This window comes from Oryctolagus cuniculus, chromosome 19 (genome assembly GCF_964237555.1).
Source record: "Oryctolagus cuniculus chromosome 19, mOryCun1.1, whole genome shotgun sequence".
NCBI classification, from domain to species: domain Eukaryota; kingdom Metazoa; phylum Chordata; class Mammalia; order Lagomorpha; family Leporidae; genus Oryctolagus; species Oryctolagus cuniculus.
In genome coordinates, this window is record NC_091450.1 from 38,286,899 (window position 1) to 38,312,796 (window position 25,898).

General features: G+C 42.7%; 1 protein-coding gene and 1 long non-coding RNA gene across 7 annotated transcripts in view; one reads left to right on the top strand and one right to left on the bottom strand.

The window, feature by feature from the left end:
- SDK1 (sidekick cell adhesion molecule 1) overlaps positions 1–25,898 on the top strand; it is a 980,492-nt gene that overhangs the window by 450,958 nt on the left and 503,636 nt on the right. The window lies entirely within an intron of this gene.
- Positions 14,522–18,936, bottom strand: LOC138846958 (uncharacterized). The gene is made up of 2 exons (XR_011384497.1): positions 18,847–18,936; positions 14,522–18,193 (listed from the first exon to the last, which is right to left on the bottom strand). It is a non-coding gene; the product is annotated as an uncharacterized lncRNA (long non-coding RNA).

Below are 25,898 nucleotides of genomic sequence, written 5' to 3' on the forward strand. Positions count from 1 at the left end.
AAACTCCCAAGATCATGTTCTGTACCCTTAGTATCTAGAACAGAACCTGGGATAGAGTAGGCCCTAGATTATTGTTGAATGAGTCAATTGATTTCAAGGGTGCTGAACCCAAGAGAGAGTTTTCCTTCCATGTGAATAAAGTTAGAACAAATAGAAGTCCATTTTTTTCCTGAACCTCTTGTAGCTAGATATGATTTGGATTTCATGGTTTATTTTTTCCTGTTTTGGAAGTTTCTGTTTGCTGTATATAACCTAAACCAAGTTGGTCTTTGCAAGTGGCACATAATCAAAAGTATTAATGTTCCCACAGTGAACACTAACTGGGACAAGAACTAACCTTGTGTCAGTAACAGTAATTGTTTAGTAGAACTTCAAAGTATTTATCACACCACCAGTGAAAAGAAGGATGCCAAAAATTATGCATCAGTATCTACAAAATGGTTATTACAGCTCTGAGAAAATAGGGAAAGTAGGTGTCTCTACACCAGGAAATAAGAATCTTTTCCTGAGATTTAATAATGAGAACTGAGATATAAACTTTGTCTTTTGATTCTATCTAGTACTTAAAAAAAAAAAATAGGCAGAGTTACAGAGAGGAAGAGGCAGAGCGAGAGAGAGGTCTTTCATCTGCTGGTTCACTACCCAGAGGGCCGCAACAGCCGGAGCTGGGCTGATCAGAAGCCAGGAGCCAGGAGCTTCTTCCAAGTCTCTGACATGGGTTCAGAGGCCCAATGACTTGGGCCATCTTCTGCTTCCACAGGCCACAGCAGAGAGTGGGATCAGAAGTGGAACAGCCTGAACTTGAACCAGCGCCCATATGGGATGCCGGCACTATGGGGTGGCGGCTTTACCTGCCACACTACAGCACCGGCCCCACTATCTAGTACTTTTTAAAAAATATATACTGGGGCCGGGCTGTGGCATAATGGGTTAAGTCACTTCCTGAAGCACTGGCATCCCATAAAGGTGCTAATTTGATTCCTGCTTGCTCCACTTGTAATCCAGCTCCTTGCTAAAGTGTCTAGGAAGGCAGGGGAATAAGTCCAATTATCTGGGACTCTCCCATCCATGCGGGAGACCCAGAAGAAGCTCCTAGCTCCTGGCTTTGGTCTGACCCAGGTTCAGCCATTGTGGTCATTCGGGGAGTGAACTAGAAGATGGAAGATCTTTCTCTGTCTCTCTACCTCTCTCTATAACTCTGCCTTTCAAATAAAATAAATAATTTTTTATTAAAAAAAAAAACCACAGCTGCTGCTTCTTGATGGAAGTTTCAGTTACTGTGATTTATAAATTAACATTTCCAGAGAAGAATAGGTTCTCCCATAACGAAGCTCCCGTAAGTCGTGCACACATGTCCTGAGGCTAGGATTAGAGCTAATGACAGTGTCCCCATGGAGGCGTGTGTCAGCGCTGGACTGTCCAGGGTCAGAATCTGTTTGTCTGACACTGAGTAAGCACTGAGCCTGCACGCTCTGGAAAGCTGCCCCTCAGCAGTGCCTGTCACCTGCCCTTCCTGTGTTCTTTCTTCTCTTTGTTGAGAATTCTCTCCTATCAGCTCCTCAGTGCTTCCCATTCTTCTCTGGTCTGTGCTGCTCTCTCAGAGCAGAAGATGATCTGAAATCAGCCATTTGGACTTATAAATTGAACAGCAAGTGTTACTGGTAGCGGTTCCAGGCAAGGTGTTACTCAGAAAGTCACTTATACTGAGAGAATTGATTTAGTGCAGGAATAAAGTGTACTATTTCCTTTTGTATTATGTTTATTGTTTTTGTTTGTTTTCTGTTTCCTACAGTAAGATGTGTAAGGCTTTCATCTGTTTTGTTCTCTGGGGCTTCCCTAATATCTATAGCATGACTGAGCACATCTTCTGCAGTTGCCAAATGTTTGCATAATAAATAAATGATTATATAAGTCTTTTATCTTTCAGAGGTATATGCCTTGAGCTCTGTTAACAAAACCGTTTTAGACAGCAGTAAGCATATAGGGACATTTTTGAGAGGAGAAGATAGGTTTGTATATGCCCTGTGAGAGCACTTGTCAGAGATGATTTTCCGTTTTTGTGTTTGTGACCTTTTGTGAAGATAAGAGTTTGCTTCATAAGGACAGGAAACTCATCTATACCAGGCACATAGTAGGCATTGCACAAGCATTTACCGTCTTGGTGTTGTGTCAAGATGGAGCAGCCCCAGTCCTCCCAGGTTATCCCCCTTGCAACTAGCATACCCTGGATGTAACACAGCAAGCATGGGAGGGCTGTGAGCGTGGGAAGATGAGGCAGTCTGCCTAGGGGCTCTGGGACTTCAGGAGTGATAGGCTGGTGAATTCTCTGATTTATCTTATTGCCTCCCAAACCCCTCATCTGAAGCCAGCAACTGATACTGACTTTAAAAGCTCCAAGAAAATCCTGTTTCCTCTAGACAAAGGACTGGGCACAAGTTGATGTAACAAAACGTGTATATATGTGTATTTTGGCAGTTCCCGTCCTACTCTGGCCCAACAGGCACGGAGAGTGTGCATGTCCTTCACTGTCCAGCCCTCGGCCCTCCACGTGGTCTCAGTGGGACAGAGTAGAACGGTCACATCCCATCCCAACCCTGCACACCACAGTTTGCAGGTGCGATGATCCTGCTGTGTGGTATTGACATAACTGAGTGGGAAGATCCTTGTGTCCCTCCCAGCAATAACAGCCGCCGCTCCGGTTCCCCTCAGAGAAGTGTCTGTGGGTTGAGCCTGGAGTGCCACAGCAGACATGGAGGAGGTTGAGGGAGGCAGTGCTAGTTACCATTGGCCATCACCCCACATACCCTCTACAGCTGGGTTCACCTCAGAGGTGGGCCTCTGCCCCATCTTGAGTTAGGAAGCTTCTCTCACCCCTTCCTGTGACTGGAAGGCCCACCCTGGAGCTGATCTTCACCCCACTGCAAAGCAAAAGGGAACGCAAGTCAGTGCCCTGCTTTTGCCACGGTGGCTCCGGCTTCATAGCAGCCCAGGACAACGCTGAACACACACACATCCACCTGACTGCTACGTACACATCAGCAATGGATGTGCATAAGCCTTATAAAAAGAACAGATTATAAAACCTTCATATATAAAGCCAGAATATCCACATCATGACTTAAGATTACTTAACCAGGAAAATCGCAGATTGAGAAAAGCCAACCAACAGGTACTAGTACAGAGGTAAATCAGAATTGTCTAAAAAAGATTTTAACTCAGCTCATCACTGAAATATTTCAACTAGTAATTATTAATTTTCTTAAAAAAATTCAACAAAGACACATAAGAAAGTGGTGGGTATCTGGTACAGTACTTAAAATCCTGCTTGGGACACAGATATGATGCCAACATCCCATATCAAAGTCAGATTCCAGCTCCACCTCCAGTTCCAACTTCCTGCTAATGTTCATGCTGCAAGACAGTAGTTAAGTGCTCAAGTAATTGGATCCCTGCCACCCAAGAGGGAGACCTGGGTTGAATTCAGAACTCTGGGCTTCAGGCTGACCCACCCCAGCTGTTTAGGGTATGTATGTATGTATGTATGTATGCATGTATGTATGTATAAGTCATAGTTACACACAGAGAGAAGGAGAGTCAGAGAGAGAGAGAGAGAGAGAGAGAGAGAGATCTTCCATCTACTGGTTCTTTCCCCCAATTGGCCGCAACTGCTGGAGCTGCACCCAGCTGAAGCCAGGAACTTTTTCCAGGTCTCCCATGCAGGTGCAGGGGCCCAAAGACTTGGGGCCATCTTCTACTGCTTTCCCAGGCCATAGCAGACAGCTGGATTGGAAGTGGAGCAGCCGGAACTCAAACGAGTGCCTATATGGGATGCCAGTACTGCAGGTGGCGGCTTTACCCTCTACACCACAGTGCTGGCCCCTATGGGCATTTTTTTAGTGGCTGAACCAGCAGATAAAAATCTTTGATTTCTATCTTTCTGCTTTTTTAAAAAAAGATTTATTTATTTACTTACTCAAAAGGCAGGGTTAGAGAGCAGGCTTCCATTTGCTGGTTGCTTCATCCAGGTCTCCACATAGGTGGCATGGCCCAGGCACTTGGGCCTTTTTCTACTGCTTTTCCAGGCACATTAGCAGGGAACTGGACCAGAAGCAGAGCAGCCATGACTTGAACAAGCGCTTGTATGGGATGCCAGCACTGCAGGCAGCATCAACCTACTACAGGTACCACAACAAAGGTTGCCTGACTCTCAAATAAATGGAAATAACTTGTTTCACAAAGAAAAAAATACAGTGGAGAACCAAATGAAAAGCAGAGAACTGAAAAATACAATAAGCTAAATTTAAAGCTTACTGAAATGTGTTTAATAATAAAGCAAAGATGACAGAGGATTGAATTGATGAACTATAAGACAGGTCAAACATTTAACTCTTCTGGACAAGTAAAAAAAATAGACTGAAAAAGAAATATGCAAACTCATAGGGACCTGTGGAAGACAACAACAATGGCTCATATTTACGCCATCAAAACCATCAAGGGTGAGAAAAAAAAAAGCTGAGTGGAAAGTGTTTTGTGGAAATAGTGTATGAAAGCTTCCTAGATTTGGCTAAAATAAATAACTTAGAAATTCAAGAAGCTTAGAGAACTCTCTATTGGCTAAATATGAAGAAATTCATGGCAAGTCACATCATAATTAAACTTCTGAAGGGAAAAAATCTTGAAGGAAGCCAGAAATGACACATTACTTCCAGGGGAACAAGACATGACAGCAGCCACCTGAAGTTTTGGGCTAGAAGGAAGTAGCATGTTTTTCAAGTCCTGAAAGAAAAGAACTGTCAACAGCAAATTGGCAAAAACATCCAAGAATGAAAAGAAAATCAAGACAATCGTAGGTAAAGGAAAAGTGGGAAGATTTGTTGTTAACAGACGTATCCTTTAAAAGTAGCTAAAGAAACTTCTCTAAACAGAAAGAATGTAACTTCAAGTAAATTTCAAGAAAGCTTGAAACTTCAGAAAGGAAAGAGGACATTTGGAATGCATGAGAATAGGCTGAATTTCATAAACTGTTCAGTGTGTGTTGAGATTCTTAAATCATATATGATGGTTGAAGCAAAAATTATATCACATAGAATTGTTCAGTGTGTATAAATGAGCTACATGGAAAAACTACATTTCTGAAAAAACAGAAGTTAAAGGGATGTGCCTATATACAAGTCCCATTCCTACACTTCATACTGCTCTGTCAGGTCCGTATGCCATGATCTGTGTATCAGCCATCAGGAAAACCCTACACTTCATTCATACTGCTATGTCACATGCATATGCCGTAATATCTCTATCAGCCATCAGGAAACAGTACCGAGTGAGACATGAGAAAAATGACTAGAAGTAGATCACTGTGAATCCCTAAAAAAAATTACAGTAACCTACATGAAGATAAGATGAGAGTAACAATCAGAAGATACAAACAGAAGACACATAATATGGTGGCAAATTTAAGCTGTAACATGGCAGATGTTAAATGCAAGTAATCCAAATATGGATTAAAACACCTGGGTTTGTAGAGTGAGTAATAAAAACATGAGCCAATAACGTGCTGTCTACAAGACACTAACTTACTGTGCATTAACAGAGGTGGTCTACAAGTAAAACAATCAAAGATTATTTATGATACAAACATTAACTTTTGAAACTTTAGAAGTGTTGATATTGACATCAGACAGAGCATAGCTGTGTTAGGTTCCCAGGGATGAGGAAAAACACAGCGCATGTTGGGTAACAGGAACCTGGCTTGGAATCAGAACAGCCAGAACTCACACCAGCTTTCCCTCATGGGATGGCATCGCAGGCAGGAGGCAGCCCACTGCGCCACAGTGCCAGCTGCACAATTCAACTTATTATAGTCTTCATAGCAAAGAAAATTGCAAAAGACAAGAGTTACATTGTCTGATAATAATGTACGAGGAGTAATCTTAAATACATATGTGCCAAATAATAGAGCTTCAAAACACATGAAGCAAAATTGATAGACGTGAACGAGGGGCAGATAAATCTGTCATTATAGTTATGGATCTAAATACTCCAATCTCGGCCATTGATAGACCTACCAGACAGAATCAGCAGCAGCACAGAATAAACACAAGCGGTCGGCAGAACTTAACATATACAGAACAATTTATCCAACTAAATAAAGTGCACACAAAACATACATGAAGATAGCCATGATCTTGGGCTGTAAAGCAAACCTCAATAAATCAAAATGATTAAAAGTTATGCAGAAATCTTTTGCTTTAATAGAATGTAACTAGAAAAATCAACAACAAGGACATTTTCAAACAATTGGTAACAAAACAACACACTTCTGATGCTTAGTTCAAAAAGGAAAATTCAAGATAAAATTTTAAAAATATATGGAAAACCGAGTAAAAATTAAGATATATGAAAATTCGTAGGATGCAGCTAAAGGAGAGCTAAGAGGAAAATTTATAGCCTAAAGTACTTAACTTATATTAGAAAAAAGCCATCTCAAGAAACTAAAGAAAGCAAAATAAATCTAAATCAAGGAGAAGGAAGGGAATAATAAAGATAAGAGCATAAATTAATGAAATTGACAACAGAAAAATGAGAAAAAAAAATCAGTGTTTAAAAAGCTAGCTGTTGGCCGGTGCCGCGGCTCACTAGGCTAATCCTCTGCCTGCGGTGCCGGCACCCCGGGTTCTAGTCCCGGCTGGGGTGCCGGATTCTGTCCCAGTTGCTCCTCTTCCAGTCCCGCTCTCTGCTGTGGCCCGGGAGTGCAGTGGAGGATGGCCCAAGTGCTTGGGCCCTGCACCCGCATGGGAGACCAGGAGGATGCACCTGGCTCCTGGCTTCGGATCGGTGCAGCGCGCCGGCTGTAGCGGCCATTTGGGGAGTGAACCAACGGAAGGAAGACCTTTTTCTCTCTCTCACTGTCTAACTCTGTCCAAAAAAAAAAAAAAAAAAAAAAAAAAACTAGCTGTTTGAAAGTAATCAGTAAAATTGATAAATCCTATTTTTATGCATTTCAGTGTTCTTTTTAAAGCTCTAAACTTTCTTGTGTTACATTCCATTTCTTTTGTTACATCCTGATTTTCCTTTCTTTCCTGAAGGATGTTTTTGCCAGGCATGAAAACAAAAAATCCACTCCTGTCACTTACATTTACGTACATTCATAGTGGAAATGTAACGTGGTTTAGCCACAGTGGGAAACTGGTGACTTCACAAAGGTAAATAGTGACAGTGAAATTTGGCTAAACAGGAGCTTCAGGGACAGTTGATGACCGCGAATGGGGGTAGAGTGAGCCAGCTTTCTTGGGCTCCCTGTGGATGAATAATTTAATATTCTGGTGGGATCCAGAACGCAAGAGCTATCCCTGTTCTTTTGGTGCTCGGTCCTAGAACAAATGGTGTATGTGGGTAGTGGGCCTGTCGTATGGGAACTCAGCCAGAAACATGGTTGGGATGTAGACTTAATTCAGTGCTAAGGGAAGGGGATCTGCCTGGTTTCTAGACAAGGAACTTGAAACAGGGTCAAGGCAGCTTTTCAAAAGGAGGGGAAAAAGAAAAGAAAGAAGCTCTAAAGCTACAATAAGAAAACATGTCTAACACATGGGCATTTTTCCCCATGAGAAATGAACAACTCTATTCACACAGAAAATCTACACACAAATAATCTAGCATTTTAATGCATAAATAATCCCAAACTGAAACATCCCAAATGTTCCTGGACTAGTGGTGGATAATTGAACTGCAGCATAAATGTAGTGTGGAATACCGCTCAACAATAAAAAGGACGACTGTGGGTGCATGCAGCAACTAGGAAGGGTCTTCAGGAATTAGGATGATCCAAAGTTTCAGCCCCCGGGCCGGTGTTGTAACGTAGGAGGTAAAGCCACTGCCTGCAGTCCGGCAACCCATATAGGCACCAGTTCAAGACCAGCCGCTCCACTTCCAACCCAGCTCCCGGCTAGGGCCTGGGAAAGCAGTAAAAGATGGCCCAAGTCCTTGGGCCCCTGCACTCACATGGGAGACCCAGAAAAAGCTCCTGGCTCCTGGCTTCAGATCAGTGCAGCTCCAGCTGTTGTGCCCATCAGGGGAGTGAACAAGTGGGTGGAAGACCTCTTCCTCTCTGTCTCTGCCTCTCCTTCTCTCTGTGTAACTCTTTCAAAGAAGTAAATAAATCTTAAAACAACAAAAAAAAAGTTTCAGTCCCAAAAGAGCACATACTGTATGATTCCACTTACATGACACTGGATTGATAAAATTATCAGAGTGGAGGTCAGAGGTTGCTGTGGGTCCATGAGGTCGGGGAGCTCAGAGGCATCACAAGGTGGTGAACTAACTCTGTATCTTGGCTGTGTCCTTGTCAGTGTCTTGGCTGTGATGCACTTTGTCGTAATTTTTCAAGCTGTTGGGATTGTAGGAGATTGGGTAAAAGGGGACTGGGATCTCTATATTACTTTTTTTTTTTTTTTTTTTTAGAGGACACTTAACAACATCACTAGCTTTTTTTTTTTTTTTTTAAGATTTACTTATTTAGGCCGGCACTGCGCCTCACTAGGCTAATCCTCTGCCTGCAGCGCCGGCACCCTGGGTTCTAGTCCTGGTTGGGGCACCGGATTCTGTCCCAGTTGCTCCTCTTCCAGTCCACTCTCTGCTATGGCCCGGGAGTGCAGTGAAGGATGACCCAGGTCCTTGGGCCCTGCACCCGCATGGGAGACCAGGAGGAAGCACCTGGCTCCTGGCTTCGGATCAGCATGGTGTGCTGGCTGTAGCGGCCATTTGGGGGGTGAACCAACGGAAAAAGGAAGACCTTTCTCTCTATCTTTCTCTCGCACTAACTCTGCCTGTCCAAAAAAAAAAAAAAAAAACCCACAGATGTACTTATTTATTTGAAAGGCAGATTTATATTTATAGAAAGAGGCAGAGAGAGGGGTCTTTCATCCGCTGGTTCAATCTCCAGATGGCCACGAAGCTGGAGCCAGGAGCTTCTTCTGGGTCTCCCATGTGGGTGCAGGGGCCCAAGGACTTGGGCCATCTTCTACTGCTTTCCCAGGCCACAGCAGAGAGCTGGATCAGAAGTGGAGCTGCCGTGACTCGAACTAGCACCCATATGGGATGCTGATGTTGCAGTCTGCAGCTTTAACCGCTACACCACCGCATCTCTGTATTATTTCTTAAAACTGCGTGTGATCTTGCAGTAAAGGAATTGAAGGAGAGATTTGACACTTTCAAAGATTATTAGGAAAAGTTTTGTTTCCAAAGGTTAGAAGACTTCCAAAAGGAGACTGTTCCGAAGACTGCTGTTGGGGCAGCCAGTGTGTTAAAGGATTTCAGACAGTCTCTGTGAGGTAAATACACAGCCACATCCTGACTGCTCTCAGGTGCAGCTCCACAACGTCCATGAAATCATTACTGTTCCATACAGCTGAGGCTTGCCAAGGGTTTCTTCTGTATTCAGTAAGCCTCTCTGGTGTCTGGAAGGCAGTGCAGAGTGTCACAGACAGTCAGGCTGTGGGATCAAGCCTGGGTTCTGATGTCAGCTCTACCACTGCCGCACTTTGGCAAGGCAGTTCATTTTTTGAGCTTGTGTTCCTGTAGCTGGTGTAAGAACCGAGCAGTAATCAGCTTGTCTGTATCAAAGGGGTGTTGTGGAGAATAAATGAGATAATTAACACGAAGTACTTCATCAGTGCGCTGCAGATACCAGTTAGCTGCTGCTGTCATCATCATTTTCATCACCCTCATCATCACCATCATCATAGAGGCGGAAGTAGTAGTGGTGGTGCAGAGGAGTCGAGAGAGAGAGTGCGTCTTTGTGTCTACCTTTCAGTGCGGTGGGTAGAAAGTCCCCGAGCTTCACAGACCTCACTCCCCTCACTCGGTACCTCAGTCGGGCAGAGCAGATGAAGCATTAAAGTATTTCCCAGTTTTCACGTCCTCCTATCCCGAGGAGAATGTTTTAGAAGTCAAATGACTAGTGGCTGGAAGCTCTGAGTCTTGGTGGCCTCAGTTTGGATCCTGCCTCTGTTCTGATGCTCCTCTCCTCAGGGCCTGTCCACCTCCAGCTGCTTTGCTTGGAACGGCACTGTGTGCCTCCCCAGCCCCACGCCAGGTGCTGAATCACGATCGTTCTAAGATCAAAAAGCTACCTTGGCCAAGGGGTAAATCCTTCTGTTTGCCCACCCTGCACCTGGTTTCTGTTGCTGTGAATTAAAATTTTCTTTGGTAAAAGCAGCCACATTTATTTATGTATACTGTAAGTCTGTTTTCCCACCGCTGCCAGAGTTGAGCAGTTGTGACAGAAACCACATGGCCTGCAAACTCAGTGTGTTGTCTGGTCCTGTACGACAAATGTTCGCCGGCCCGTCCTCTGAGAAATTCTGACAGCAGTGTCCCTGAGTTTCCCAGCTTCACTTGCAGCTCTGGGGAACTGGTACTCTTCTCCCAGGAAGATGGAAGCAGAAGCTCTTGGAATCTGCTGTTTGCTTCCTGCCTCTTCCCACCGGGTTGTGCTTGGCATTGGCAGGCATGGCACCCTCAGGGGCAGTAGCCGTCCCTCAAGCAGAAGCAGTGAGCATGGGTCAGACACAGGTGTGCAGTGGAAAGCAGGGGGATTTTTGATAAACATCTTGAGCTGCTGTCCTGCCCCTCTAGTTTTTCTGTTACGTGAGAAAATAAACAAAAATAGACTTCAAGAGTTGTGCCTGCTGTTGAATGACTGCAATCCACATGTTACAGGCCTTAACCATTTGTGAAATTTTGAACACATTACTTCTCTAGGTCCAAAATTTGTTACTGTTTCTCACTGTAATAGTAATGAAGGGTAAACTAGATGGCAAATAACAAAAGGTTCTTCTCAGTTCCTTCTGTAGGTAAGAAAATAATTAGAAGTTATTACTTTTATTTCCTGATAAATCCATACATAATTCTAAATACTTTGAGTTGATGTCTGTACTGGCACATATTTGCCAAATTAAATACCTTTTGCAAAAACCGTGTTTTATTTGAAATGTTTTGGCAACCAGAATATGTTTCCCTTGCAAACAAAAATATTTTCAGTTTAGAAATAGTTGTTTTGATCGTCTATGTGAAAATGAATGATTTTGTATTTGAATTGTTAAACTGCAGAGTGTGTTTGCTAGATGTTTTTGCAAATATATTCATCCGTTTCTTAGAATATTCCTTGAAGCAATGCTCAGTGGCAATTATGCTCTTAGCGAGTTTTATAGCTTGTAAAGCAGAGCGGCTCAAACCTTTTGGAAAAAATATGGCATGGTAGCGGGATAACGGCCTCCTCTCAGTGAGGAACCAGGGAGCCTCATCAGGACTCCTCTGTGACTCCCTGAGCTAGCTCGTGGACCTCCACGTGATGATTGCATGTGCTCAGGCCCAAAGGTGGGTTCAACTTACAGTGCCAGCATCATGCAATATTGACTTTCGTTTTTTCTGCCTGCCTGCCTGCCTCCCTCCCTCCCTCCCTCCATTCCTCCCTCCCTCCCTCCCTTCCTTCCTTCTGTCCGTCCGTCCGTCTATAGTTTTTTTTTTTCTTTGAGGGTCATGAGGAAATTACATTTTTTTGGCCAAAAGTATAATATTTCACTTGAGACTCATTGTCAGTGTCCAACAGTGGTGTAAAGTGTGTATCTTCTTAAAATCTTACTGTTTCTCTTTTGAACTTTACATGTAGTAAATGAAGAAGTAAGCCCAGTGGATAGCTTATGCCTTTTGCTGGCATTTACGATAAAGAGAAACCCAATAAATCATGCATTGAGAGGCCCAACTAATATTGAATTATAAGACCATGATATAAGTTTCACAGATAAATCACCAAGCAAACCTGTCACTGTCAGTCTTGTTTACAAAGTACAAAAGAAGTTGTTCTTTTTAAGGTTCTACACTAGTTTTAACCTGTGTAATATTATAGTAATTTTTTTCCAGATTGATTTTATTCTACATTACAAGGTCAAAATAAGCTTCACATTAGGGAAAAAAAAAACATATGATTTGCATATACAGTTCTAAGAAAATCTAATTTAAAAGTAATACTTTGCACCTCTATCACCTCCTTCATAATATACGTTCTTAAAACACTTCAGGAGTAAGTGCAGTAAACTGCAGTAATAATTTAGCCTGGGTTTACAGGCAATTCACGGGGCTAACATTTCCTCCCAAGACTCCGAGTTACCAGAAATACTCAAATGTAGTGTGTTTGTCCTCATCAGATGATGTTGCCCTTTAAGAAAAAATTATTAGGAAGAAAATTTCTGTAAGATGTGAGTAAAAAACCACTTGTCTCTCAATTTCTTATCATTTAGTGGGAAGCTTACCAGTTTCTTTCCGACGATTGCACCAGTGTTTCATACCTTAGATTGCCTTTCAGCACAAATAAGCTCAGCTCTACTTGGAAGGAAATCAGAGATTGAGTATCAGGCTTGTGAGGTGCCTAACGAGACTCAAATTTTCCTGAGTCTTAGGACTCTCCCAGAGCAGAGCAAACATAATGTAGACTGAGGATGTCTCTTGTTGCTGTGAGGAAGTCAGCTCTTCCTTGGAGTGCAGGATAAATCACAGCTTAATTTTGGCCTGAAGTGGACAACTGTGAAATCCACACACATGGTTTCATTGGGCAGCCATGTGAAGTCCAGCTAATACATTTGCTTCAACCAGGGACTTGGAGCCCATTGCAGATGGCTGAAAAATTAGGAAACCCTCTTCTCTTCATCGTAACCTGTGCAGTAGAAAGTACAACATAAATGTATCTGCTGAGATGATATTTAAAAGAAGAAATAAGGTTGTTATCTCGCATGCTCCATGGTGAACTGATTTTCCTGACTTTGCTGTGTCACACAGCACCAAACAAGCACAGGTCTCTTGCTGTCAGGTCTAGTTTCAGTTGTCTGTGGCACGTATTAAAGTCATAAAGGAGAAAGGTAGGGGGCTTGTGGTATTTGTTCCTGTCTTGATTAGGAGGTACCTCTTGGTTTATGTACTTCACCGTTCACACACGTGTACGCCGTGCACTGTAAGCTGGCTGATGTGTTGGGCAATGGGAGTGCCTCTAAGAAGCTGAGGTTTGTAGAGCTCCTCATGCCAGGTTTACCATGGCCTTGCTTTTCCACTCCTGCTCCCGCTCCCGAGCCCCTTTTTCTTTTTTCCTCTTTTATTCATTCCTTTGTCAATGTGAAGTTCCTACAGTGTTCCAGGCACTGAGGAAATAACTAAGAGCAAGATGGATGTGGTTCCTACTCTAACTTGTAATTGAGTTGGGAAAGGAACATTAGATAAATACATAAATGTTTTCATTATACTTAAAATTCCTGTTCAGAGACCTGAAGTAATCTCCAGTTTTCCACAGACTTTTGGAAGTATGTTTCTAGAAGCCATGCTTTTTTATATTGCTTAAAATATTTTATTGTTGCTAGTGTAGCTGTTTCCTTTTATTTTTTCCGACTCTGTTTCTCTGTTAGACATCATCTTCAACTAAGTTGTTCAAAAAGATGGTATAAGTTTCAGGTTCTTAGATTTATCTGTGAGTGTCTGGGTAGATCCTTTGGATTCTGTGCCAGCCTAATCTCTACATATGCCATGTAGCCAGTTCCCCTCCTACATTGGGAGACCCTTGAGGGCAAGGCCTGGTCTGAACAGATTTTCTGTAGCACCATTTGGCCTTTCCCAGGCACTCTTAGGCTTAAACTGCAGGTGGCTGCTCTTGGCAATTGGGGATAGCAGACGAGTTCTAGTAGACTTTGTAGTATGCATAGAAGGAAGACATCCAGGTAGTCAAATTTTAAATACAACAAAATTCTGGGGATCTCTGGGCCTTACTAGCACATACAGTGGTTTGGAAAGAGAGAGAGAGAGAGAGAGAGAGAGTGTGTGTGTGTGTGTGTGTGTGTATTGATGGATGTAGTTACAAGGGGAAGAACCTGAAATTGATAAGGTGTACAGTTCAGTAGAGGCTCTAAAATCCTCTCAAGAAAAAAAAAATCTTGATCTTGGCGTGCTTGTTGTTCTGGGGAACAAAAACACCAATTTCCAGGCCACACCTCGTGAAGTTCGCATTCATAGGCTGGGTCCAAAATTCTATATTTTTACAAATGACCCTGATACTTCATTTCGTCAGGCAAGTTTAGGAAATCACTGCTTTAGAACATGATTTGTAGCTGTCATATATAATAAGCCTAGCTGAGAATAGTATTGAACAAGAAGTTAATGTACACATGTACAAACATGTCAGCACATAGCCTAGAATAATAGATGTCATGGTGCGCTGGTTTGAGCACTTCTACCTCCCGAAATCTGAAGTATGCCAAGTACACAAACGCTTTGCCCAGAAAGCAGACATAAAGATGGCTCATTAACAGTCATATGAGGAATCTTCAAAATGTTCAGGAAAAAGGCATATTGTGATAAAACTTTTCATGGATTTCAAGATTTTCGCCCCCAAATGAGCTTATTTTTAAAATCTTTTTCATGAATTTTTTGAAGTTGCCTTGTACATGTTAGAGACAGTTTTTATGTTGTGAAACATTTTTTCTGAAGATTCTTTTTTTTTTTTTTTTTTTGAGGCAAGGCCACAGAGAGTGGGAGAGACAAAGAGAAAGGTCTTCCATCTACTGGTTCACTCCCAGCCGCAGTGGTCAGAGCTGTGTCCATCCATCCGAAGCCAGGAGCTTCATCCTGGTCTCCAGTGGAGATGCAGGGCCTAAGCACTTGGTCCATCTTCCACTTCTTTCCTAAGCCATCAACAGGAAGCTGGATTGGAAGTGAAACAGCTGAGACTCGAACCAGTGTCCGTATGGGATGCTGGTGCCACAGACAGAGGCTTAACTTATTATACTGCAGCACTGGCCACAGAAACTTTGATAGTGCTGTATAATCATCACTTTCTTATTTACTAATCTTTTTAAAATTAATACATAATCATAAAGTTCTTCTGAGACAACTTTCTTAGAGGACAATGTGATCTATATTTGCTGGCTCCCACCACAAATTAAAGATAATTCCTTTCTAAGAACTTTTATACTAAATATATTTGTGGGAGGGTAGGGAATTGATTCCAACTTTATAATAGAGTTTAATTTTTATTTTCCATGGTTTTTAAAGTTATACAAAGTACATACTCATTGTGATATATCACATAAATTCAGAAAAATGAGTAAGCAAGAAAAAAATCACTATAATTTTTTCCTCTAGTCATCCCCAATCATTTTATCATTTCTCCATATGTATTTTTCATTATTGTTACCCTACTTGAAAAGTTATCTTGTGAGCATTTAAAAAATAATAGTAGGAGCAGGCCTTTAGCCTAATGGTGAATACCCCTGCATCGCACATTGAAGGTCTGAGTGTGAGGCCTGGCTCTGGTTTGTGACTCCAGCTTCTTCCTGGTGTAGGTGTGAGGAGGCAGCAATGATAGCTCAAGCAGCTGAGTTTCTGCCACCTACATGGGAGACCTGGATTGAGTTTCCAGCTCCTGACTTCAGCTCCAGCCTAGCTCTGGCCATTGCAGTGGTTGGCGGATGTACCAGCAGACGGGAGCCCTGTCTGTCTCTCTTTGCCTCTCCAGTAAATAAATAAATAAATAATTAAAAATAGTATTACTCTATTATATTTGTATTTACAAAAATTTATGAAGTCATTTTAATGACTATATAATGGTGTATCACATTAGAGGCATTGTTCTAGAACTGTGAAACATGGAGAATTGCAATGCCAGTACTTCAAGTATGTCAGCTTCTTTCATGGGACATTCATGCCATTGATACATTTTTCTTATATATGTATTAATCTGGGTACTATAAATAACTGTGAGTAAACAGAGAATCTGTATACAAGCCAGTAGCCAGTGTGAGGAGTGAAGATACAGAGGAAACCAACTTTAACACCAGAAAGACCTCACTGAAATTGCCTTCTTTTAGTTCCACGAGGACAGTCCAGTTGTCACAGTCCATGGACAGTTTCTGCTTGTTGCATTATTCTGTCTTTGGCAGGTTTTGGAACTGTTGGCGACTTTGTGCTTTCTGAAGTGTCTTCTCTACTCCCTGTCTCAACACTCTTCTTTTCTATTCCTTCCTTGACTGTGTTCCTCTCAGCATCTTCTCCAAGTTCTGTTTTTCTACCTGCCCCTGAAGTGTTGGTATTTCTCTGTATTCTCTACTTGGCCACCTTTCTTTGGATTCTAAACCATATCCAGTAGTGACTTCTTGCTCCCCTGTGTTCAGTTCCCTCCTTCTGTTGATTCCCTACCAATTTATTGCTTCTCTCTACCTTTTTTAAAAAAGATTTATTTTATTTATTTGAAAGACAGAGTTACAGAGAGAGGTAGACACAGAGAGAGAGGTCCTCCATCCGCTGATTCACTCCCCGGATGGCCATAACGGCCACAATGATCCGAAGCCAGGAGCCAGGAGCTTCTTCCAGGTCTCCCACCCAGGTCCTTGAATGCAGGGGCCCAAGGACTTGTGCCATCTTCCACTGCTGTCCCAGGCCACAGCAGAGAGCTGGATCAGAAGAGGAGCAGCCAGGACTAGAACCGGTGCCCGTGTGGGATGCCAGCACTTCAGGCCAAGGCGTTAACCCGCTGTGCCACAGTGCCAGCCCCTCTCTGCCTTCTGAGGTGCCCACTTAGCTTCTGCTCTTTGTGGTCCTATTTGGATCAGCACTCCTTGGCATGACCCTGGACACACATCTGTCCTCCGCATGAGCCTGGACACGCATCTGTCCTCGGCATGACCCTGGACACGCATCTGTCCCTGCATCTCTCGGGTCCTGTAATCTCTGCCTCTACACATTGTGTCATGGGTGCACTGTCTGTGCCCTGCCTCTCCCGGGGCCCAGTGCACCCCTGGAGGGCACTGACAGTGTGTGATTGGTGGATTGCTGACTGATGCTGCGCCCCTGGAGGGCACTGACAGTGTGTGATTGGTGGATTGCTGACTGATGCTGATGAAAAGCCGTCCCTTGCAGACTGCTGCACACACCTTGGTATCTTGGCTCAGAATGCGGTGATGTGCTCCGAAGTAGAGGGCATTCTCCCACAGAGCACACCTTCCTCTCTTCATTTGTGCCATCGTCTGCAGTAAGGTTACTCACAAAGCCACAATAATCCTGTTTTATTTAATCATTGTCTGATTTCTAGTCCTTCGTTGGTGTTGACCTCTAAAACAATGCTAAGAAAAGTAATCAAGATGGGGAAATAATATCATATATTTAATTGTTTTTTAGTTTATTGGTTAATTATTATAGTAAGTAGTATATTGAATTTGAGAACTAAAATGTAATTATAAGACAGTAATTCCCTTTAAGGAAGAGTATTCCATTGTTTCTAATGCCCTGGGATATCCAACAACCAGTACCCAGGCAATCTCTAATATTTATCATTTCAGTTCCTTAAAGAAAACCTAAGTGACATGGTATGTGTTAAGTTCATTTAGTGCACAGATGACAGTGTTAATTGTACCTTGTAGTTGGGAATTCTTTTGGAAACTTAGAAACAGATTCTTTTGAATTAAGTGCAAGAATTAGAATGTGAAGGAAGTCTTTCATTTTTTAGATTTTACTTCTCGAGCTGTCTTTGACCAATTCTTAAAAATAGAGTGAACGAAGTGCGTGCCAACTCTTCTAGGTTTCCCCCCTTACTTTTGGAAAACAATGATCCTGTGCAGGGCTGTGTTTTTTAAATTGCTTGTCTGCTAATTATAAGAAAACCCAATATACTGCAGTGCGTGGTGCTAATTACTCGTCCCTTTCTCTCCGACTGTAATTTACAAGGTGTCGGCAGATGTCAGTCACTGAGTGGCGCTTCTGCTTGTTTCTCAGCAATTAGGCCTCATCTTCAGCTAATGGAGCTGAGCAGTGTTTAGCGACAACATAAACTCTCCTCTGCTCCCCCACAAAGTGAAGTGTTGATGGGAGACTTCAAGAAAGGTGTCCTGTTGCTTATTCCTAAGGGCATGTGCTATTAACATACCCCAGTCTCCCTTTTATTGTTACATTATCTTCTCTTTGCTGCATACAATCCTTTGACCAGCTGCACCTCTAAGTCCTTTAGCTTTGAACAAAGCAGACAGGAGATACTTGCTCTTACTGCTGAACGCGGTGTGCAGTTCCCACTTCAGCCTTCTGTCCACGTCAGTCCTGCCATAGCTGTTCTGCTCTCCCCGGCGTTTCTCTGCGGTAATGATCCTTGAATCTTATTTTGCTGGTCACCCATCTGTGGAAGGGAAACACTGTTAGAAGATGCTTCTTAACTCATACTTCCAGAAAGATGGAGGAGAGACACTTTTCAGTATTTTCCTGCAAAGCACAGCTAGAAACGCTGAGCATTATCTATGAAAAGCATAAGAAGACCTGGAAAGGTGACAAGAGGAAGGCAGACTAACGAAGGACATTGGGACTCTGGGGACGCTACATGGTCTGTTTGCCTCATTCGCCTTGCATTGGGTCCTGAAAGACTAACAACCTGATGCCAGTGGGCATGTCCAAAGAAGTGCCCACAAAACCCTGCACTTACAGCCAAAGGGCCATAAAAGTGGCAGCCTGGCAAACCAGAACATTTTTAGACAGTAATCAGCTCCACTTCTGCCAAACACTGCAGAAGAAAGTGTGGCCACACGCAAAACCCCGAGTGGGAAGCGTAGACCGCCAGCCTTGCCAGGCTCTACAGAGATGCCCAGGAACCCCAGCGGGGTGGCAGGAAAGGAGGTGAGTGTGGAGTGGTAGGAGGGTGAGTGCCCATGTCCCCTCTGTGTGGTAAGGAACCACCTTTCATAGTCCGGGGGAGAACACCTGGGGAACCTGGAGTCCCCACTCCTTCCCCACTGGGTTGATCTCGGAAGAGGCCTTCACAGAGTCAGGATTTTCTACCTGTTGGTGATAGGGCCCTGTTCCCACACAGTAAGGATGGAGGCTGTAAAAGGAGCAGCAACAGACTCCGCCTTTGTCTTCGTGTGCTTGAGCTGCCGCAACAGAATAATACTGGAGTTGATTGTCTAGCAACTCTGGAAGCTTGGAATTCAGCAGTCAAGGTTCCAACTGACTCAGTTCCCGGTGAGGGCTTGCATGGTGGAGAGATAGCAGGCTCGCTGCCATTTCTTCTTTTGCTTTTATATATATATATATATGTGTGTGTGTGTGTGTGTGTATACACACACATATATATCAATTTTTATATATACATATATATAAATCAATTTTTAAAATTTTTATTATTTTTTAAATTTTATTTACTTGAGAGGCAAAATTACAGAAACATCTCTCATCCACTGGTTCACTGCCCAGTGGCTACAATGGCTGGAGCTGGGCCAATCCAAAGCCGGGAGCTTCTTCCAGGTCTCCCACACTGCAGAGTCCTAAGCATTTGGGCCATCTTCCACTGCTTTCCCAGGCCATAGGCCGAGAGCTGACTAAGAAGAGGAACAGCTGGGACGTGAACTGGAGCCCATATGGGATACCGGATGGATCATCTTCTACTTTCCCAGGTGCATTAGCAGGGAGCTGGATTGGAAGTGGAGCATCCAAGACTCAAACCAGCACCCATATGGGATGCCTGTACTGCAGGCAGCTGCTTTACCCTCTACACCACAGTGCTGACCCCAAACAAGTAATTCTTAATCAGCTATTAGCACAGAGAATTATACTAAGCGCGCATGTGCACACACACACACACACACACACACGTACATATATTCAACACATTAAAAAGAACTGTACAACCCAATCATATCAAGTCTATCCCAAGTATGCAAGACTTGCTTAATATTCAAAAATAAAGCAGTATAATCAAACATAGTGGAAATCTAAAGGAGAAAATTCATTATTACATAAATTGACACGGAAAAATCATTAGATACAATTGAACACCCATTCCTGGTGCCTTCAATAAACTGGAAATGTAGACGCTTCTTCAGCTTGATAAATAGCACATCCAGTAAACCTACCACCAGCACCATCCTTCATGACAGAATATTGAAGGCTGTCCGCTCAGCTTGCTAACCAGACAAGGCTGCTGCTCACCCGCACACTGTTCTTCAGCATTCTGGCAGTTCCAGCCAATCCACACCACAGGAAAAGGAAATAAAAACATGCAGATGAGGGAGGGTGGGGGTAGTCTATTTAGAAAAGCCCAAGAAATCTGTTTTTAAAAAACCTCGCAGACTAAATAAATTTAGTAAGGTCACCAGATAGTATACATAACAAAACTTGGTCATGTTTCTCTAAAATAGGGATAAGCATGTGGAAATTAAAGTAAGAAATACAATACCATTTACAATTGCTTTAAAAAAGAGTCACGAAGCTAATAAAGAATGTGTAGGATTTGATTCTTTTTTTAAAAGATTTATTTATTTATTTATTTGAAAGAGTTAAACAGAGAAGGAAAGGCAGAGAGAGAGGAGGTGGGGAGGATTTTCATCCGCTGGTTCACTCTGCAGCAACCAGAGCTACACGAATCCAAAGCCAGGAGCCAGGAGCTTCCTCCATGTCTTCCCATGTGGGTGCAGGGGCCCAAGGACTTAGGCCATCTTCTACTGCTTTTCTAGGCCACAGCAGAGAGCTGGATCAGAAGTGGAGCAGCTGGTACTCGAATCGGCACCCATACAGGATGCTGGCACAGCAGGCGGCAGCTTTACCCACTACGCCACAGCATCAGCCTCAGGACTTGATTCTTAAAACTCCAAAATACTGATGAGAGGGGCCAATGCTGTGGCATAGCAGGTAAAGCTGCTGCCTGCAGTGCTGGTATCCCATGTGGACGCCAGTTCTAGTCCCAGCTGCTCTCTGCTATGGCCTGGGAAAGCAATGGAAGGTGGCCCAAGTGCTTGGGCCCCTGCACCCACGTGGGAGACCTGGAAGAAGCTCCTGGCTCCTGGCTTTGGATCAGCACAGTTCCGCCGTTGTGGCTAATTGGGGAGTGAACCAGTGGATGGAAGAGCTTTCTCTCTCTCTCTCTGCCTTTCCTTCTCTCTGTGTAACTCTTTCAAATAGATAAATAAATCTTTAAAAAAAAAAAAAAACTGATGAGAGAAATCAAAGAGCTTCAGTGTGGGAGGCATGCCATGTCCATGGATCAAAAGAAAATCTTGCCTTAATTGATGAGTAAATTTAATATCATTCCTATAAGAACCTTAGTAGGCCTTTTTTTTTTTTTTTTTGAAAGTGACTTAGAGATTTTCCATCAATTGGTTTACTCCCCAAATGGCCACACCAGCTAGGTCTGGGTCAGATTGAAGCCAGGAGCCAGGAGTGTCTTGCAGATCTTCCGTGTGGGTGCAGAGACCTGTACTGTCTTCTGCTGCTTTCCCACATGTTAGCAGGAACCTGGATAGGAAATGGAGCAGCTAGGACTGGAACTGGTGCCCATATGGGATGCTGGCATCACAGGCAGTGGCTTTACCCACTGTGCAGCAATGCCAGCCCTGCAGACATTTTGTAGTTACTGAAAACAACATCCTAAGATTGACAGGGGTGAGCAAAAGAGCTGGGATAGATGAAACAGTTTTGAAAAGGGAGATAAAGTGTGAGAAATCACTCTTCCCCACCTGAATTCTAGTAGCTAACATAATCAAAATTGTGCCATTGGTGTAGGGGTGGATACATAGACCAGAATAGGGAATGCAGAAGGAGACCCACACAAGTACAGCCAAGGGGCTGGCACTATGGTGTGGTGGGTAAAGCTTCTGCCTGCAGTTGTGGCATTCCATATGGGTGCCAATCAAGTCCTGGCTCCACTTCCAATCTAGCTCTCTGCTATGTCCTGGGAAAGAAGAGGAAGATGGTCCAAGTGCTTGGGACCCAGCACCTGCATGGGAGACCCAGAGGAAGCTCCAGGCTCCTGGCTGTGGAATGGCACATCTCCAGTCATTGTGCCTATTTGGGGAGTGAACCAGCAGATGGAAAGACCCCCCTCCCCCGCCTCTGCCTCTCTGTAACTCTGCCTTTCAAATAAATAAATAAATCTTTAAAAAAAGTATCATTTAAAAAAAAGTACAGCCAAGTGATTTTTGTCAAAATTATAAAAGCAGTTGAACGGTGGAAGAATAGCCTTTACAACAAATGGCGCTAGGTAGGTATCTGGAGGCTAATAACAGTAATGATGATAATAAGCCTGAATATAATCTCTACTCGTTTTCAAAATTTTACTCAAAAATGCGTTGGCTTAACCCATCATGCCCCATCATCCTATTTCTAAGATGCTTGTAAAAATGTAAATTGAGCAGTAAATGCCCCATTTATTGTAACTTTGAAATAAAATTATGTCATTGAAATACTCAGAATTGAAAATTTGGGACTTGTTAAGTGTGAAATCTAATACTGTTAAGGTTTCAGGAGGAAACAAACTTTCAGGAGAAGAAATCTCTGGGGATTAATTTTTTGTGTGTGAAGAGTTCTAAGACATGACACCAAAGGCGTACTGTGTAACTAAAATAAGTTCTATACATTGGTATTCATTAAAGTGTAAAACTTTGGCTTTATGATAGACCCTGTCCAGGTAATGAGAAGACAAGCTATAGATGATCATAAATTATTTTCTAGTCACATACTTGAGAAAGCATTCATATCTAGAATACAGAGAATTCTCAAACTCTGCAGTAGAAAAATCTCTTATCAAATGATAGGAGCCATTTCAGAGAAGAAGCTGTATGGAAGACAAATAAATCCATGAAAACGTACTGGGCACCACCAGAGAAATGTAAGCGTGTTCCTATGTAGAACGTGCTCCTCGGTATTATAGAAGCTTTGGTTGTGATGGCCACTCATTGGCAATAACTTCTGTGTTCTTCAGTAGTGAATGATGAAGCAAAGCGTGGCACAACCACACTACAGAACACTACTCAGCACTGGGAAAGAATATGGCGTCTATAATGCAGAACTTCCATGCATCTCAGAAATTACTGTTTCAACACATCACATACTCTATGGCACTCTCAAAGTGACAGCGTCGTATACTTGAAGTACCAGTTATTTGGTACCAGGTTAGGGATGGTGAGAGGATGGGCGGATGTGTCTATAAAGGGGGGAGCGTGTGCGGTGTTTATGGTGCTGGAATAGTTCTGTGCCTTGACTGTGTTGAAGCCAGCTGCTTGTGATAAGGCATCATAGAGCTTTGCTCACACATTGCGCCAGTGTCAGTTTTCTCAGTTTTCATTGTACCGTATTTCCTGAAGATGCATTCATTAGGAGAATTTGGGTGGAGCCGATATGGTTTTCCTCTGTGCTGTTTCTTCAGCTTCCTATGAATCTATAATTATGTCAAAATAAAATGTTAAGAACACGGAGCTTCCTCAACTAGCCTTCAAAAATATCTGTCATTGGTTTCCCAGGATGGTTATTTGTTATTGTTCTGTTGTGTTCTGGTTTATGTATATGTGTGTTTGCATCAAAAAAAATTTCTGCTTTAAAAAATAAAATCTGTATCTTGAGATTAGACTTTTGAAGAACGTTTGCCTAATACTTTGCAGTGGAGTCAATTTTTGTTATCCAAGGAGAACTTGGCACTGCATAAGAAACTACAGGTGCTCCCGTCTTGATGTCTGTTGGCAGAGACCCCTTTGTAAGCTCAAGGGGGCAGAGCATGTGCCTCATTCCCCAAGACTTGTTTTATCTTTTGTTAGATTTAAAATAGATATAGAAGAAAAATCATGTAAAATTTAAAAAGTAACTTTTTAAAACATTTATTTATTTGAAAGATAGAGTTTACAGAGAGAAAAGGAGAGGCAGAGAGAGAAATCATCCACCCACTGATTCACTCCCCAAATGGCCAGGCCAAAGCCAGGACCCTGGTACTCCATTCAGCTCTCCCATGTGGGCAGCAGGGGCCCAAGCACTTGGGCCATCTTCCACTGCTTTTCCAAGCACACTGGGAGCACCTGGGACTTGTATTAGCGATCTTATGGGAGGGGAGCATTTCGGGTGGTAATAAAAGCAGGAACTTTTATTTATTTATTCTTATTTATTTGAAAGGAAGATAGAGACAGAGGCCTTCCATCTGTTATTTCCTTCCTCAAATGCCCACAACAGCCAGCGCTGCACCAGGCCAAAGCCTAGAACCATTAACTCCATCTGGGTCTCCTATGGGTAGCAGGAACTCAAATACTGCTGCCTTATACAATACACATTAACAGGAAGATGGAATCAGAAATGGAGCCTGGACCTGCACCCAGGAGTACCCAATCTGGGATGTTTGTGTTCTAAGTGGCATCTTGACCAATGAACCAAATGCTTGCCCCTTCTTATTAAACATTTGACATGACTTACAATACATTTCAAATGCCTTCAGGGTAGAGAATTGATGATCCTATTTAAATGACTCATCTTTTGATGCCTGTGGGAGTGAATAACATGTGGCAATTAGGTGTTCTGATATCTCAGAGCGTGTGTGTTTTCCTTCCTGGATTTTCCTTCCTGGGCGTCTTACAGAGATGGGTCATGTGATGACATCACCCATATCCTTCTGAATGCCTAGCTTGATGCCAAGTCCACATAATGGTTGGCTGGTTGTTCATTTGTCTCCTGCTGATTTTTTGAAAAATTTTTATTTGACAGGTAGAGTTATAGACAGTGAGAGAGAAACAGAGAGAAAAGTCTTCCTTCTGTTGGTTCACTCCCCAAATGGCTGCTATGGCCAGTGCTGCACCGATCCGAAGCCAGGAGCCAGGTGCTTCTTCCTGGTCTCCCATGATTTTTTTGTTTGAAAGGCAGAGTTACAGAGAGGCAGAGGCAGAAAGAGAGAGAGAAGGAGAGGTCTTCCATCCGCTGGTTCATTTCCTAGGTGGCCGCAATGACCGTAGCTGCGCAGACTTGAAGCCAGGAGCCACTTTTGGGTCCAGCACGGTTGCAGAGGCCCAAGCACTTGGGCCAAATCCTCTACTGCTTTTCCAGGCCACAGCAGAGAGCTGGACTGGAAGTGGAGCAACTGGGACTCAAACCGGTGCCCATATGTGATGCCAGCACCACAGGAGTGGCTACACCTGCTCTGCCACAGGCCCGGCCCATCTCCTGCTGTTTTAAATGAGACCAGAAAAAGATCCATTGCCCATATCTGATTGTTCTTTTTTAAAGTTATGCTGGGGCTAAGGATAGAGATCTGGTTGGAAACATCTTTAGTTTTTAATTAAGAACAAGTTGTTTTGGAAAAGATCTTTCTCTTCTGTTTTAGTGCTGTACCATGTACTTTTCCCTAGTTACAGAATTTTTATGTATTTACTCTGCTACAACTGGAATATAAAGCAACAATTGGGAGCCTGCTAGACACCCTTGTAAATTAATCCTGGTCATTTAACTGCACGTGGATTAGTGCTTGACATAAAGGGGCTCCTGGTTGATTGAGAACCCAATGCAGGGGCTGATGGGTTGATATTTTTGGCAGCCAACTTCCAGCTATGCTTTAGAAACTTTCCTAGGGATGTTTTCTGTGACGGTAGATTATTTCTGTTTTCAAATCACCTTATACTCTTACATGGCATACTGAATGCTGCATCATTAATAAATACCTGGTTGATATCTTTATTACTATGGCTTCATGTAATAATATGAAGATTTTTTCCTCTAAAATGTGAGATGTATTTGAAAGATGTTCTTTTACATTTATATCAATTTCAAATTTTAAAATCAAATTTTATTTCCAGGGGATCCTCAGGGTGTTCTTGGGTGAATTCATAAGATAAAATTTGATAGCAATTTATATTATTTTTAGAAGGTAAAATAGCTTTATGTCCAAGAGTTTGGATGATATTTAAGAATGTTGATAAGCTTTCTGTTTTATCACATAAAACAGTATAACTTGACTTTTTAAATAATGCAGATATTTTTCTAAATATTTTTATGGATTATCTCTTTAAAGTGAGAATAATACCTATTAATTTCAGAGATGGTGCTCTCCATCATTTTTGCTATTGAAGATTCATTTATTCTGTCATCAA